The sequence below is a fragment of the Aquarana catesbeiana genome, linkage group LG04, assembly GCF_042186555.1.
Source record: "Aquarana catesbeiana isolate 2022-GZ linkage group LG04, ASM4218655v1, whole genome shotgun sequence".
Classification (NCBI taxonomy): Eukaryota; Metazoa; Chordata; class Amphibia; order Anura; family Ranidae; genus Aquarana; species Aquarana catesbeiana.
The window spans coordinates 679,022,558-679,028,557 of record NC_133327.1 but is presented as its reverse complement, the minus strand read 5'-3'; positions in this window follow the sequence as shown (position 1 = coordinate 679,028,557).

Below are 6,000 nucleotides of genomic sequence, written 5' to 3'. Positions count from 1 at the left end.
CATGTCAGTGGTAGCCCCTCCCCCCCACAGTTAGAACCACTCCCTAGAACACACTTAACCCCTTCGTCGCCCCCTAGTGGTTAACCCCTTCCCTGCCAGTGCCATTTACACAGTAATCAGTGCATTTTTATAGCACTGATCGCTGTATAAATGACAATGGTCCCAAAATGGTGTCAAAAGTGTCCGATGTGTCCGCCATAATATCGCAGTCACGATAGAAATCGCTGCCATTACTAATAAAAAAATAAAATTAATAATAAAAATGCCATAAATCTATCCCCTATTTTGTAGACGCGATAACTTTTGCGCAAACCAATCAATATACGCTCATTGGGATTTTTTTTTTTTTTTTTTTTTTTACCAAAAATATGTAGAAGAATACATATCGGTCTAAACTGAGAAAGAAATGTGGTGTTTTTTAGATATTTTTGGGGGGGGGATATTTATTATAGCAAAAAGTTAAAAAATATTGTTTTTTTTTTTCAAATTTGTCGCTCTTTGTTTTGTTTATAGCGCAAAAAAAATAAAAACCGCAGAGGTGATCAAATACCACCAAAAAAAAATCTCTATTTGTGGGGAAAAAAAGGACGTCAGTTTTGTTTTGGGTGCAGCGCCGCAGGACCGCGCAATTGTCAGTTTTAGCGACGCAGTGCAAAAAAGTGCTCTGGTCGGGAAGGGGGTTAAGAAATGACGCCAACGATACATTGTTTCCTATTTTTCCCCTCTTCACATTTGTTCCAGGAAGCTCTCGGCTTCTGATGAAACATTTTTATTGTTTCCTTTTAAATTTCAGGGTGGAGTAAAATAATGAACTCTCTACCCTCTAATACAATAAATTCTGTGTCTTGTCTGATGGTAATAGGAGAAAGTTATGAGAATAATGAGAAATAAGTGATTTTTATTTTTTTTTCCTCCTGAAATTCATCTAGAATTGTTCTGATATCAGTAACAGAAGCAGAATGTGAAATCACCTAATATAAACCCTGTGCCCTGCTGGATACAAAGCGTCATTCATGGCGGTGACCGCGCTGTGTGCCCCGGTCAGTGAGCGGTTAACCCCCCCCTGGCAGCGTTCTATGGGGTCAGCTGTGCCCCCCCCCCCCTGCACAATGCAGTGATGTAACTCCTCGCTCTGATTACAGGCAGGTCTGAGCCTGAGCCTGGGAGGAGGGGGTGTGTCAAACTAGGGGGGTGTGTACTGACTGACAGGCCTGAGAGCCAATCGCAGGCTGCCAAGGTCATCACATACTGTGATCATGTAGGGGGGCGGAACAAAAGAGGAGGAGGGGGAGGGGGTGGGGGGGGGGTTGGGGTGATTAAATGGAAAAAAAAAAAGGAGGAAAAAAAAAAAAAATTGCAATAAAACAGAAAAGGAAGCAGATACAAAGCGGTCAGACCAGTTTCTGCGAACCTCCAGCTCAGCGACGTCTGCTGAGTTATCCATCTCCCGCTCTCGCCGTAAAATCAGGAATTTGGCGAACGATCGTTTTTGGGTTTTTTTGTAATATTGTCACTTTCCAGAAACAGGAATTTCCTTGTTACTTTACGTTTTTCGCAAAAGAATCAGAAACAAGAGAAAAGAAAAAAAAAATCACTGATATAAAATATTTAGTAATAGCGGCATCATAGCGCAGTACAAAGTAAGGGCCGCGTCAGGCGAGCGATCCTGCTGCTGGCGAAGACTCGCCGGGCGATGGAATTGCTAACAGACCACGAAACCTGTTCCTATAGAGTTGATCGCTCGCTATTTTGGATTGTAAGATGCCAATTATAGTGAGATTCTGCGGCTTAGTTTACACCTGTGGTCGGGGGGCGGTAAAAATAGGCAGTTTAGCCACAGTCCCCCCCCCCCCCCTTAGGCTGTAAAGGCAGCTGGACAGTGTTATAAACATGGCACAACCATGATCCTTTGCTTTACGGTAAAAAACGCCCCCCCCCCCCTCGCCACTTTCGGGAAGCAGTATACAAGTGAATGGATGGGGCCGTGCCATAACCACGAGACAGACGCTAGGCAAAAACCCCGTTCAGCTGACAAAAAAAAAGACATATTCACCTCCTGAATGCCTATCAGCCACTCCTGTGCTGCTCTCTGAAAAACGATCCACGGATCGGCGGATCGCTTTTTAAAGACTTGGACCCCATTCACGCTTGTGCCCGCTACGCGATTTTGACAGTTCAATTTTCACGCAATTCTGCGTGACGCATAGGGCCAGCCCCAATGGCGGCTGGTGCTGTATATTTGGGGGGGGGGTGGAAAAAAAACACCCGTCGCCACCCCCCCCACTCCCATTGGTCGGTTGTCCGCCCCCCCCCCCCACAACCCTGCACTTTCCTCTTCTAGCAGCTTCGGCCCCTTCCTGCGTCTCCTCCTCCTCGGCGGCTTCACCCCGCGCCTCCGGCGTCACATCGGCTTCCCTCCTCCTTCCCTCAGCAGCCAATACGGTCACTTCTCCTCTTGGCCAATCGGGTCCTAAGACCCGCTTCCTGAGTGGCCCGGGAGGAGAATCAGGAAGACAATAGCGAATATTATGTCGCACAACTGGGTGGGCGATCCTTTTTTGAAGCCAATTAGAGGAGCCTCAGGCTCTAATCATGTGCTTCAAAATAAAATAAAAAAAAACCCATTGGAATCCATGCGTCCGTAGATTAGGGGGCCGGACGAATGGATTGGGGTCGGCGCCCCTGTACCCCTAATGGACGGGCCTCCACTGGCCAGCCCGTTTACTTGCATGGGCTGGCCCTATGCAGGTTTGTCACCCAAAAAGAAGCCCCTCCTCTTTTTTGGGGGGCGACAAGCTTAATACGTTTTTTTAAAGGAACTGTTTGCTGCCCATGCTGGGCCATGGAAGGATAATGGCACCCAAACTCACACCGCTCATTGTGCTGCGATTTTGCCATGTGATTTGGGATCGCAGACAGAATCCCCGTGATTCCAAATTGCGAAGTGTGAAGGGAGCCGCGGTTTACACAAGCAGGCGGCGTGGGAAACCACAGATCCGTTCGCGTTTACCGCGCCGCATTCAAATCGCACTGCCCTTGTGATCTGCAGCGTGTGTCAGTGCAATGTTATCCACACCCCAAGTAAAAGTCGCAAACGCAGTGCATTCGCCTGCACCAGATCGCATGGTACAAAACTTCTTTTGGTGCGATGCGGTTCAGTTTGAGCCTATTCAAAATCAAAGGGCTCCAGTCACACTGCACTGAATCACATGCGCCGCATTCCTGTGCAATTCACAGGCAATTCATAGGCGAGAAAGGATGCCGTGCAAGCGGCGCTCTGCAGAAAGAGGTATGCAATGCCTGCTGCAATATAGGTTTTATTTTTGATTTCAATACCTCTGCAAGTCACTTTATAGTTGGTGTCATTTTTAGGTATTATTCCCCCATCGTTGGTGTCCTTGATCCCTGTTGTGGGTGTCGTTGGGAGGAACTGTGCCCCATCATTGGTGTCATTGGAGCCCGTTGTGGGTGTCATTGAGAGGAACTGTGCCCCATCGTTGATATCATTTGTAGGAATCATAGGCGTGCGCAAGGGGTGTACTGGGTGTGTCTGGGCACACCCTAATCACCTTGTGAGCGTTAGAATTAGTAACCCCTCTCCAACCAAAAAACATTGTGAAAAAATGTGAAGAAAAAGAAAAAACAAATAATAACAAAAATGTACAAATAATTAAAAATATAAAACAAAAATATAACAAAAATAAGGGTCATTCATGCCGATTCTCTGTGTGTGCATATGTGTATCAGTGGCGGCCCGTCCATTAGGGCCGCCCCCTCTCTCCAGGCCACCCCATATCCATGGCTGCTGCAGCCACCCCCTATTCATGTGTCCGTCCCCTTTCAGGGCACCGGGCGCGTGAATTACAGCGGTCAGGGGTTTTTTTGGGGTTTTTTTAAGCACCTGATTGAAGCCATAGGCTCTAATAGGCTTCAAAATAGGGTGGGCTTGGGTAGCAGAGCATGCAACCGGAACCCACCCAGGTGTGTTACAACAGGGAATGAATATTTGCTGTTGAAACACTGATCCTCAATCCGGCCAATCAGAAGCGAATGTGAGACCCGTTTTCTGATAGGCCGAAAAGAGAAGATTCCCGATTGGCTGCCGAGGAGGCGGGAGGAAACAGAAGCCACCGTTGCAGTGATGACCCATGGAGAGCAGGGGAAGCCGCCGGTGATGGGGTAAGTCTGAACCCACCGACCGACCTGTTTGCCACACCCCCCACTAAAAATATTTTCCACCGGCCACCACTGATGTGTGTATATATGTGTGTGTGTGTATATATATATATATATATATATATATATATATATATATACACACACACACACACACACACACACACACACACACACACATACACATATGTGTTTGAGCTTTGGGGTGCACACCCAATTGCAATAATTGTACCGCATCATCGGTGTCATTGGGAGGAATTGTGCCCCATCATTGGTGTCATTGGGAGGAATTGTGCCCATCATTGGTGTCATTGGGAGGAATAGTGCCCCATCATTGGTGTCAGTGGGAGGAATAGTGCCCCATCATTGGTGTCAGTGGGAGGAATAGTGCCCCATCATTGGTGTCAGTGGGAGGAATAGTGCCCCATCATTGGTGTCATTGGGAGGAATTGTACCCCATCATTGGTGTCATTGGGAGGAATTGTGCCCATCATTGGTGTCATTGGGAGGAATAGTGTCCCATCATTAGTGTCATTGGAAGGAATTGTGCCCATCATTGGTGTCATTGGGAGGAATAGTGCCCCATCATTGGTGTCAGTGGGAGGAATAGTGCCCCATCATTGGTGTCATTGGGAGGAATAGTGTCCCATCATTAGTGTCATTGGAAGGAATTGTGCCCATCATTGGTGTCAGTGAAAGAAAATAGCACCCCAAGGGCCAGATAAAAGCAAGAAGAGGGCCGCATCCGGCCCTCCCCAGGCCACAGTTTGGAGACCACTGTTATAGACAATCAAAAAAAAATATTTACAAGCCAGATTTAAAATTCGGGTACATATATGAAACAAACCTTCCAAGGTGGTGCTTCCTGGGATTTAGGAGGCTTGGGAACTACAGAATGAATTCTGATTGGTCGGTGTGGGTTACTCCATGGTACATGTTACTCTTTATTGTCCTAAATCCATTATTCCTGTCTATGAGAGTGGAGTATAAAAGTCTAAAAGTGTTCGCTCATTACTGTGGCCCCTGTACAGAACGTGTGCTTCCCTCCACAGGCTGAGGAAACAGCAGCCCCAGCCGTCCCCATCCAGTATTACAATGTATCTCCCAAGGTTCCACTTTCAGTTTCAGTTTACCTTCTCCTTGTACGTGGAAGGGAAAGGGACGATCAAGGACAGGGACTGCGAGAGCGACTCACACTTACAGACCGGTTATTTTAACCACGTTGGATATTCTGTCATGCAACAATTTCCTCATCGTGAAGTCCAGTTAACACCCCAAAATATCATGGAGTGGAATTGTTATTGTTTCTTCAGAATAGTTATTTAAAGCGACTCTGTCACCGTACTAAATTTAGTCAGGCAAAGATATGCCTATAAAAGAAGACAGTATATAGTTACCTCTCTGGGTGCTCGCAAAGCCCTAACCTTTCTATTCAGAAAAAAAAATAATCCCTCAATGTCTGCACTGAAACCAACACTTTTGGAACTGTCCTTTTCCTGGGTCCCCTGCAGCTGTTGCTGGTTCCTCTCGATGACCTCAAAAAGGAAAGAAAAGGTCTGGTGCTGCCCAAGGCACACCTTCATCCTTAAACAAATACAACAAAGTGCATATAGCCCATGGGACTTTGAATGAGGTGAATACGGGGGGCCAATAAATGTAGAAATAAACAGATCTGGAGCACTCAGTAGAAGACATGGGATACTCAGTAGAAGACCTGAGACACTCAGCAGAAGACCTGAGACACTCAGCAGAAGACCTGGGGCACTCAGTAGAAGACCTGGGGCACTCAGTAAAAGGCCTGGGACACTCAGTAGAAGACATGAG